Source organism: Garra rufa, chromosome 1 (genome assembly GCF_049309525.1).
Source record: "Garra rufa chromosome 1, GarRuf1.0, whole genome shotgun sequence".
Taxonomy (NCBI): Eukaryota; Metazoa; Chordata; class Actinopteri; order Cypriniformes; family Cyprinidae; genus Garra; species Garra rufa.
In genome coordinates this window covers 49,601,135-49,613,385 of record NC_133361.1, presented here as the reverse complement: position 1 = coordinate 49,613,385, position 12,251 = coordinate 49,601,135, and the positions used below count along the sequence as shown (strand labels likewise).

Here is a 12,251-nt window from a genome sequence, read left to right as displayed (position 1 = left end):
CTCACCATTAGAAGGGGGTACGGGGCCTCACGGCAAACCGGTCAAAGCTATAAGGGGCAGAGTTGGAAATGTTCTCCTTTGGGCAGAAGCCCAAGTCCCATCTCCTTAAGATTTAAACCTCAGCAGCTCTGTATAAGAGGCAGAAAACAAAAGCACACATTAGAAGCATGATAACAAAAACAGCGGCCGTCATTTTCCAGACCCTATCGTGAGCCAAATAAGCATCTTTCCTGAGAGCCTATGTATAGCCCCACAAATCCCACCGGCACCTTCGATGGCATGTTGCTGGAGGCTCCTAGGAAGGAGGGGTGTCTATGTGTAACCTTCATAACACTAAAAAAACATGGAACACTACACATGCAATTTAATTAACACATAACGTGCGCATTTACACGTCTGCACACATGGGAGACAAGTTTCTCTCTAGAGACAAGATGATAAAGAGTGAGGGGGGATAGAGAGAGAGAGAGGTGGAATATGAGAGTAGAACAGCTGCCAACTTCTTGACATAAAAACACCACAAAGCAAACAGAGCATCAATTATCTGATGGCACAGTTAGCTGTGTTTGCTAGGGCAAGAAGCACTATTAGTATTACCTACATATACTGTAGGCTTATTAGGAAAAGGACCTTTTCATACAATTTTGCTCAACTCCAAAAAAGCACCTGATTAATTGATTAATAAATACTTGTTTTCTTATTTTTTACAGTTTAGCCCGAAAAGACTTTTACATAGTGCATATTTTTTAAATAAATACAATTGCATCACATAATTAAATTAAGTTTAGCTTTTCTTATGTAGTAAACTTGCTCGGTAGCTCACCCGGTGCAGGACTGAACTTGGTGTGAAATACTCGGGTACCTTCCCATTAAAGACAAGTCACGATAAAAAGAGCTCAAAGACTTGTAGGAACTAAAATAGCATGGCTTATCTTATGTTTGCCTTTGATAAATGGAAACCTTGGGTATTAAGACTTTTATGGCTAAATATAACATAAAGGATGTCTTTTTGCAATATGTAGTAGGAAACCCTTGAAAGATTTACTTTACTTAAAAAAATCATTGTTATACATATTTTGGAGTATGGGGGCGCCATTATTTAAATGATGTAAAGTGGTTGCACTCTGTGAACTACTGGCGCTACCTGTTGCTATTTTTACCCGCAACACAAGTCAGAAAACACAACTCAGAAAATAAAATATTGATATGATGCCACATTCTGTGGCTTTTGGTTGTTATTTAGTTGAAGGGTAACAGGAGAATCGATGTAAGTCTTCACTGCTTTCTTAGCGAAAAAAAGAGAAGGAAACAATGGGAAGATGCTTGTGGATGAATAAAACTTCCTAAAGACCTGCGTCTTTGTTCTCTCCACTTCAACCCTGATGCCTTTGAGGCTTTTAGTAGACCACAGCTACTGAAAGAGCTTACAAACGGCAGAGACAAGAAACGCTAAATGCCATCATGGCAAGATGTAAACATGAAGTAAACGCCGAGCCACTGAAGAAGTTTCTCAGCATGGTTTTCACTCGATATCCAATGGTGTTTAGACTCCTTTTGGGAAAAATAAAAATCGATGCTACAGCATTTGGTTTAAGCCTACGCTTATATCCATCGCCACCTGTAAGCTCTTTCAGTAGCTGCGATCATCGTAGCAGTTTTTATTTTCCAAGTTGTTTTGTGGTAAAAATAGCAACAGCTAACACCAGTAGCTCACCGAGTTTGACGTGTAACCTTATTGATCGAAATAACAGCATCCTCCATAGTCCAAAAATATGTATAACAAACAATTATAAAAAAACACATATAAAACTATGTGTTTTTTAAAATAACGTCAATCTTTCATGGGTTTTCTACTACATATTTTAGTAGGGGACATCATTTACATTATATTAAAGGTTGTATCAGCGATTTCTAGCCTAAAACATAAAGTGTCAATTTCAGCTGACCTTTCTTCACGATCCGCTCGCTGCTTGCCCCATAAATTGTCTGTGAAAAAACCGCGTCTCTCTGGTCAGCCTAGGGTCCGAGATATGCCAAAAAAAACAATCGGCACTACCAACCTTTCCACAGATAAACAAACAGTGTTCCAACCAATCAGCGTCAGGGGTTTGGTGTTGTGGACTTTCCTACTGGTGCAGGGATGTGAGGGAGGCGGAGCGAAAGTCCACAACACCAAACCCCTGACGCTGATTGGTTGGAACACTGTTTGTTTATCTGTGGAAAGGTTGGTAGTGCCGATTGTTTTTTTTTGCATATCTCGGACCCTAGGCTGACCAGAGAGACGCGTTTTTTTCACAGACAATTTATGGGGCAGGCAGCGAGCGGATCGTGATGAAAGGTCAGCTGAATTTGACACTTTATGTTTCAGGCTAGAAATCGCTGATACAACCTTTAAGCTACAAGTAATTCCTTTTACATTATCTCTCACCAGACCTTAAATTTTGAATTTGTTGCAATACGTACAACAACCAACATAATAAAACATTACACAAAGTATAAATACTGTGTCTCTGTGGCGCAATCAAAACATTTCTGTTTGTTTGAGCTTCGCAACTTCCCAACAACAGAAGTGTTGGCTCAACCAATGGAATGTGCTTAAGGTGGGGCTAAGTGCTTGACCGACCAATGGCAGATGAGGGGAGTGTTCATGAATCCTGTGTGCAAACAATCCGTTTTGTAATGCCTTTTTGGTAATGCTGGTGGTGCAGAAATTGCATCGTACTTCAACTAAGTATTTTCTCAGCATCTCAGAGTTTCAATTACTTTGCTTTTTTTGCAAATGCACCTTCCAGACGGCTGCCGGAGGCTCTGGAGAGCAGTGGGCAAACAAACTTCTCGTCTTTCCATGCTGATATACGGCTCTGTTGTGTGTATTGTGTGGGTGATACCTGAATCCCCTACAGCACAGAGAAGGGACACAGATACTGCAAACCATAGCCAAAACATGGGGCCCGACAGATGAGCCGCGCCTTACGTTACCTGCACACCGTGTGTGAGGGACATCTGCTGATGCCATCAGCACCTTCGCTGAGGAGAATATTATTTTGCTTTGCAAAACTGAGGGATCTGGAGTCTATAAGAAAGATTCAAGACATGCAAATTTTAAAATGGGATTGACATTTGAGTGGGTACACAAAGTATTGTTCAGTGTAGCCATATTCAGTCTGAACATTTAGAAAGAAACTAAAAGAATGCATCATGTTTTTCCAGTATTCACAATGTTGTCTGTCGAGAGGATCTCTTGCCTTATTTTCATTATGTAGCAACTAAACCAAAATTTTTCCAAATTTATGTTTGAGGAATGACAGTGCACTTCATGTTACAGAACAAAATGTCAAAGTCTTTTCAAATAATGAGACCTTAATTGACTCAGAACCACCATTCTAGAAACCCATAGGGAACACATGGTGAATTAGCCTTCTGGGTTAGCCTACAAATTACCGTCATAATTAAACAGTTCCATTCTGTCTGGTTACATTAGTGGTTCAGAAATCATGCATTTCACCTGAAATGTTCGGATTTAGTTTTTTTTTTCTCAAGGAAACCAATGTAACATATTTGTTTAATAATATTTTTTTTATTATTTTTCAGAATTTCAGGGGTACTTTAGTGAATGTGCATCAAATACTGACAAGGAAGAGAAGAAATTGTTACATAAAGTTATTTTTGTTTTCTTTGCACACAAAAAGTATTCTCGTAGCTTCATAACATTACGGTTGAACCACTGATGTCACATGGACTATGTTAAAAATGTCCTTACTATCTTTCTGGGCCTTGAATGTGTCATTTGTTTATGCCGGATCAGAAATTGGATTTCATCAAAAACATCTTTTTTTTTTTCAGAAGATGAACGTCTGGAAGCCGGCTGATGATCTCTATATGCAGCTCAGCAGAAACAAACAATATGAATTTAAAATTATGTGTAATTCCAATGCAGCGCATTAAAACCGAAACAGAAAGGGAGAGAGAGAGAGACCCACGTCCTCTAACCCACAGTAATTTTCCATATAAGCATATGCATGTTCTTGTAAACATAAAAACAAATGGCATGCTTAAAGCACAGAACATACATATTCACACCCACACATATAGACACATCAACTGCTTCAGTGAGAATGGACGCATTCTGAGCAACACTGAGAATGTAATGTGCGAGGTGGAGCCAAGACTCAGCATCATACAGACTGCTCTCTCTAAGGTCCTGCGCAAGAGTTTGCAGCAAGTAATAAAGAGTAGTTTATGCACAGAATTGTACACTTATACAATTATTACTTTTTGATGTGTGGCCCAGCGATTGATACACATGCTCTAACACAAGTTTGAGGTTCACAATCACCTAAAGTGCTTAAACTAATAACCATCGGCAAAAATAAAATGTAATTAAAACAAAAACAGCAAATGAATGAAAGAATGAAAACTAAAAATAAGATGAACATAAACAAATTAAAAATAAGCTAAACTTAAGTTAAGTAAAGTTAAGTAAAAATAACAAAAACATAAAAAACTAAAAATACACAAGCAAGTAAATATAATAAAAAATAAGCAAAATAAAAGTATAAATAAATATACAAAAAAACTATAAAAATATACAAATATAAATATATATAAAAACATAATATAAGTATACATATGAAAATAAAATAAAATAAAATAAAAAGTTTGGGCCTGGTTCACAATTACCTAAAGTGCCTTTATACTTAACCATGGGCAAAAATAAAATTTAATAAAAGAAAGAAAGAAAAAAAAACAAGCAACTGAATGAATGTAAATAAAGTACAAATAACAGTTATTAAAAATAATAATAATAAGACACATAAACAGAAAATAAAATTAAAATAAGCAAAACTTAAAATAAAAATAACAAAAATATAAAAACTAAAAATACAATAAGAAATATAAATACAATTAAAAACAAGCAAAATAAAAGCATAAATAACAAATATACAAAAAACTATAAAAAATATAAAATATACAAATAAAATATATAAAGATACATATTAAAACATAATATAAATATACATATAAAAATATAAAATAAATTTATGAGATGAAAATAAATTAAAATAAAAGATTTATAACCATGGCCAAAAATAAAATGTAATAAAAAAATAAAAAATAAAAAAACAAGCAAGCAGATGAATGAAGGAATAGGGTTGGGAATCGAAAATCAATTTCCTATTCTGGAATCGGATACTTAAGATAAAGAATCGGATACTTGTTATAAAATTTTAATTTCGATTCCTCGTTTCGATCCTTGGGTGCATTTTTTCATCTAGTGATCTGCCAGGACCTTCCGCGCGTGCAATCTGCCAGGACCTTGTGTGGTAATGTAAACATCAGTCTATAAGATGGATCGCGCGAAGTGCTCAAAAGTGTGGCTACGCTTTGTAAAAACCGAAGACAAAGCTACCGCTGCACGCAAACTACATCTTAGAGATCTCTAAGGGACGGATGTTTTAGTCCCGCGCCCGCCTGCTCCAAAAGGAATATATGTTATTTCATCCCGCAAAAGCCCACATAAAAGTAACTTATACCCCCCGCGGGAAGACAGGTATCTACTTCATCTCTTGGCTGCATGAAACAAACCCTCCCGTTAATGTAAAGGCAAAGATGATCAGAGTAATAGTAACGAACTCACGCGTGCCTAATGTATCCATTCTTGTATATCAGAGTCGTACATCAGACACGCATAAATCCGCTGTTGATTCACAAACTTTTCATGATTTCTGATCCATAGTATTTTTGCGTGAAATTTCAAAATATTTGCATAGTTTTCAAAATGAATGTCCTGTGAGTGTTTTATAATGAATGCTTACCCATAGAGGTGGATCTTGTGCGGGTCAGTGGTGTTTATGCACATATGAGCACCAGCAGAAACAGATTTAGAATGTATTTGCTGTATTTTTCATTTATATGTTTATTTTTTAATAAATACAAACAGTAGATATCCAGTCACTTAAGAAAGAGTACTCTGAAGTTGTAAATGTCTAAATTAAATAATTTAGGAGATTTAAGTCTGTATATGTATATACATGTTAAAAAGTTTTTCAATTCAAAAGTATAGCTTTGATTTAAAGTTTGTTTGAATATTTTTTTATAACATGCAGGAGAAAAATAAAAAGGCAAAACAAATGTTTTGGTTAATAAAAAGGTTCAAAAATAAACACCTTTAGAGGAAATGTCAGGCATAGGGGGGCCTTGCAAATTTACCCAAGAAGGAGTGGGCCCCTGGTATAAAAAAAAAAGGTTAAGAACCCCTGTAATAAAATAATATGTTGCAAGCAAGCACTGAAAATAAACGTGTGTGATATATTAATGTTTGACTTTTGTTGTTGTTGTTGTTGTTGTTTTACTAAACTGGAATCGAAACCGAAATCGGAATCGATAAGTGGAAACGGAATTGATAAAATTCAAATGATACCCAACCCTAAGAAGGAATGAAGGAATGAATAAAAATAAAGTACAAATAACATTTATTTAAAAAAAAAATCTAAAAAAAAAAAATATATATATATATATATATATATATAAAAATAAATAAAAATAAGAAAAACTTAATGTAAAAATAACAAATATAAAAAAAACTAAAAATACAATAAGCAAATAAATACAATTAAAAAAACAAGCAAAATAAAACAAAATATACAAAAACTATAAACACATGAAATAGACAAATAAAAATAAATATAAAAACATAATTCAACTATACATATAAAAATATGATATAAATTTATGAGATGAAAATAAAATAAAACATTTATAACCTTGGCTAATAAAAAATAAAAATGAAATAAAAATAAATGAATGAATGAAGGAAGGAAGGAAGGAAGGAAGGAAGGAAGGAAGGAAGGAAGAAAGGAAGGAAGGAGGGAATGAATAAATTAAAATAAAGTACAAATAACATGTTTAAAAAAAAACTAAAAATAAGACAAATAAAAATAATAAAATAAAAATAAGCAAAACAAGTAAAAATAACAAAAATATAAAAAAAAAACTAAAAAATACAATAAACAAATAAATGCAATTAAAAAACAAGCAAAATAAAAGCATAAATAGCAATATTAAAAAACAAAGAACAAATTAAAGTTAAAAGTTAAAAAAGCAAAAAAAGTGCAAACAATAAACAATTATTTAAAAAATAAATAAATAGAAAAAAAAAGAATGGAAATAAGGTAAAACCACAAGCCCCTATGAACACAGCAGGTGAGTGGAAGATTCCAGACAAAACATAAAACAGCCACAGAGGGTGTTGTCACATGTCCCTGTTGATTCAACAGCCACATTTCTTCTTTGTTTTTTATTCAGTGTGAAAAAGAGATGGTTAACAAAACCATCTTCTATGAGCCTCAGCGCTGATCTGATTATAAAAATGCTTTGATGCATGTATTTTCCTGTTATGGAGCACATATATATGTATAACATAAGGATCACCATGGTAACAAGACAGACACACAATCAGCAAGTAAATGAGAGCATATCTCTAGAGTTCTGTGCACTATTAATCAAAAGATGCCACAGTGCCTATTATCCTCTGTCAGTACTTTTTCACAAAAAAAAGAAAATCATAGTTTCTTTCTTTTTTTTCCAGTGCCTGACAAAGATAGGAGGACTTGCAGATTGCCAGCTTCATCTCACCTTCCCCAACTGACACAGAAATAATCTAATCTAAGTGTGATTGCTATAGCCGTGATCAGCATGAAGGCTGGAGTGACATTTAAGTTAGCCTGTCATCAGATACCATCAAAGGCAGTGCTGTAGTTATCCATGTGGGGGATAACAATCAAGGCTTCAGACAGCAGGTATCTAACATCTCTCATTTCAGTAGCATTGGCGAAACAACATCTGGTATGCTGCCGCCCCGTATCTGACTGTCCCTCTAGTCAAACAGCGAGGAGTGGGTGGACGGAGGGATAGGGAGATTGTTCACTTTGTCTAAGGGCAGCCCTTGACTCCTACACAGGCGACGTAATGGACCTCGGTACGTAGGCAGAAAGAATGTGAAATCTGTCACACACGTAAATTCACTCAGAGAGATGTTAGGAACAAAACTGCCATTATGTAAAGAGACGACACGCAGTCTGAGTTAACTCCATTTGGGCGGTGAGAACAACAGATATTTTGGTGACACACGAAAAAACAGCGGGAGAGAGAGAGAGAGACGGAGAGCTCAAACTTGACTTTAGTTTAATGTTCAGGATAGCATTGCTTGTACTATATAATGTATGTATACACTACCAGTCAAAAGTTTTTAAGCAGTAAGACTTTTAATCATGTTTGATACGAAGTACAACAAAAACAGTACAATTTTGAAATATATTTACCATTTAAAATAACTGTTTTATATATATATATATATATATATATATATATTTTTTTTTTTTTTTTTTTTTTTTAAATGTAATTTATTCCTGTGATTTCAAAGCTGACTTTCTAGCATCATTACTCCAGTCACATGATGCTTCAGAAATCATTCTAATATTCTGATTTGCTGCTCAAAACACTTTTATTATTATTATTATTATTATTATTTGTGTTGAAAACAGTTGAGTAGAATTTTTTGGGTTTCTTTGATGATCAGAAAGTTCAGGTGAACAGCGTTTATCTGAAATAGAAATCTTTTGTAACATTATAAATGTCTTTATTATCACTTCTGACCAATTTAAAGCATCATTTCTAAATAAAAGTATTAATTTCTATGATTTCCAAGCTTTTAAATGGCATAGTGTATAACGTTACAAAAGCTTTTATTTCGAAATAATGCTGATCTTTGGATCTTTCTATTTATCAAATTCTGAAAAAAAAGTACTCAACTCTTTTAAATATTGCTAAATAATAATAATAAGTGATTCTTGAACAGCAAATCAGAATATTAGAACGATTTCTGAAGCATCATGTGACACTGAGACTGGAGCAATCATGCTGAAAATTTAGCTTTGATCACAGGAATAAATTAATGATAAATATATAAATAGTAAAAATATTTCACAATATTACTGCTTTTGCTGTATTTTGGATCAAACAAATGCAGGTTTGGTGAGCAGAAGAGAATTAAAAAAAAAAAAACATTACAAACCTTACTGTTCAAAAACTTTTGACTGGTAGTGAATGTAATAAATAGTATAATATATAGAATTATTATATATAATTCTATATAATTAACTAACTATATATGTTAGTTACACAAACATAATTCTTGTAATTTTTGTTTGTATTCAGGCAGTACATTCTAAAAAAAACATCATGCCTCTTTCAACTTAGTACTTAAATTTAATAGAATAATTTATTTTAATGAGATTTATACATTATACATTATCTGAAAGCTGAATAAATAAGCTTTCCATTGATGTATGGATATGATGCATGTTATAATAGGACAATATTTGGCCAAGATGCAACTATTTAAAAATCTAGAATCTGAGGGTGCAAAAAAAAAAATCAAAATGTTGAGAAAATCCCCTTTAAAGTTGTCCAAATACAAAATATCTTCATATGGAACATGATCTTTACTTAACATCTTAATGATTTTTGACATAAATGAAAAAATTGTCATTTTGCGCCATACAATGTATTTTTTGCTATTGCTACAAATATACCCTTGCTACTTATGACTGGTTTTGTGTCCAGGGTCATATTTTATATAATCATTTTTAATATATACATACATACATACATACACACACACATACATAATTCATGCAATTTTTGTGTGTGTTCATGCAGTACATTATGCAAACCAATCATGCCACTTTCAAATTTATACTTTGAAATTAAATTGAAATTGAATTCAGAAACAGCAAATAGAAAAACTGATTACATTATGGATGTCTGAAGGCATCTCCAATCAAACCCTGATAATGCAAATCCACACCAAGACATTGGAGACACAACTTTCTAAGCATATGACAACCCAAAACACACTATGACTTACAAGAGCTTACATCTCTAGCAAACTACATCTACAGCATATCAAATAGAGAGGAACGTACAGTAGACTGGATTACATTACTTGGCTGCCTAATACAATACTCGAAAATCTGATTTTGTCACACTTTTAATGTGATAGCAGGGAGATAATGAGATCCACCGAACAATTCCTTCGCCTTCGAAGTTCAGTCGTTTTTGCTTTGACTGCTCCCTTTCACACTGCAGGCTTTGTCCAAAAAGTCCCAGTTGAAGTGGGGCAAAAAATGAGGTGTAATGGAATGCAACAATGAGGATAATGAGGGCCAGCAAGCCACCGCTCTCAAAGGCGGCCTTATGTCCAGCCATGAATAGGTCCCATCCAAGGCGCCAATTCAGCCTCCGACTAAACAAAGACAGGGACACGTGTCCCGCCACTTGCTACAGCCAATTCACGAGCCAGCTGATAACGAGAGCCCGCGTCATCCCTGCCCTTCTATTCTTTTCAAGTCTTGCGGTTTAAATTAAAAAACGGCCTCGTCTCATTACTCCAGACTTTCATTGTATGAAAGAGAGGCTGTTCTTCGAAAGCACTCGGAAACCCTTGAAGAGAATGCACAGTTATTATCAGAGGTATAAAAAGACATTGTTGCTATGGTTTTTTGGAGATTTTAAGGGAACCAGGATGCAGTTCTACAAAAAGCTCCACCATGTGTTAAGCTACTTTTAGCAGCATAGGGGTACTTGAGGATGGATGACCCTAATTCCTCTGAGACATGCAGGGATGGAGGTGAATGGGGAGGGGAGGTTAGGGGCCCTGTCATTCCTAGATGAGGCGGATAACTCAAGTCTAGACAAACACTTGGGCCCAGGGCTCAGGATCCAGCAAGAGAGGGTCGGGGGTGGGGGGGCTGCGGCTGGCATCCGGGAAAACCATCTGCCTCGGAGCTGATAAATCTTGATTACGGCATGTTGGGAAGTAGGGGAGAAAAGGATGGAAAGATGGAGCACCAGTCTCTCTAGCTTTTGTAAGACGTGTGTGGCCGAGGGTAAATTTGACGTGCAAACAGCTGCCCTGAATTTCAAACAAGGTGATGGAAACTTGATGGAAGCGTAACTGCAAAATAAGGAATTTCATACGTGCCTCTACATACATTTCTGCAACTCCGTAATTATGTACCTTACTGCACATTTTGCGGCAGTTTCAAAGTGAAATATCCAGAGAGTTGTGCTAAACCACATGTTCAATACGTGACCATGGCACGGTTTTATTACGCTGGCACAGGCATGTGTTGTTGCATTTTTATTATGCTGCTTGAGGTACGTTTTGCGGCTGCTCAGAATTTCAAATATACAGGGAGTGTCGCTATGCTCTAACATGCTGGAAATATTCCCCTACACCAAACCCATCCCTTAACCTACCCGATAGTGTTAACAAACGCAAAATTGATGTAAAAACACATTTGTTGATGCAGCCGTACTATTTTAACTTTCTAATGCGGATTTGAGCTGTTTTGTCAAAACAGTTTCGCTGGGTCCATACCGGAGCTCTTCACTGCTCAAGTGCAACGCCATATTGTGTGAGCTACTGAGCCAACCTACTGAATAAGAAAACGCATGCATATGAAGCTGTATATGTGACGGCAACTTTCAAAACTATCAGTTTTCAAAATGCACAGGACGTTAAAATTGTTTTGAAGCCATAATATTTTATTCTTCAAGTAATTGTGCTAGGGCTGCAACTAACGATTATTTTAATAATCGATTAATCTGTCGATTATTTTTTCGATTAATCGATGAATCGGATAAATAAAAAAAACAAGCGATTTACAACCCTTTATTCAAAAACAGAACTAAAATCTTTAGAAAGTGCACGAACATGTTGCTCCTTGAACTGTTATAATAATAATAATAATAAAATAAACATGGACTAACACAAAAAACATACACATGTATGCTTTACATCTGCCAAATATATAGACTAAATAAACTAAAATTACTATCCGTCAAGACAGCGGATTGCTGTGGTGTACATGCTGCATTTCCCATCAAGAAGCCTCTCAAATTAAATTCCTCAGTGCGCATTAAAAAAGTCATGTGACTTTGCACGCTGGAACGGGATAACTTGACTAACTTTCTGCTACATTCATTCTGCCATGGCGGTGTTTAGCGTCCTGCCATCAGCAGCGACCAGCTGGAAGAGTTCCGCATTCAAATGCACGCAAAACTGGCCTCAAAGCCCCAGCAAAAGTAATTACCATGAATGTGTCAAGGCAAAAATTAAGAAAATATTCGAATTACTTATTAATAAACTAGTATTTTCTGATTCAGTGTTGCAAAGATGAAATTGA

General features: G+C 35.0%; 1 protein-coding gene across 1 annotated transcript in view; it reads right to left on the bottom strand.

Annotated features, from left to right (window-relative positions):
* Positions 1–12,251, bottom strand: part of tanc2a (tetratricopeptide repeat, ankyrin repeat and coiled-coil containing 2a) — a 187,539-nt gene that overhangs the window by 137,395 nt on the left and 37,893 nt on the right. Inside the window, exon 2 of the mRNA XM_073832716.1 lies at positions 6–128. The gene's annotated coding sequence lies outside the window, so the exon portion shown is untranslated. The remainder of the gene's footprint in view (positions 1–5; positions 129–12,251) is intronic.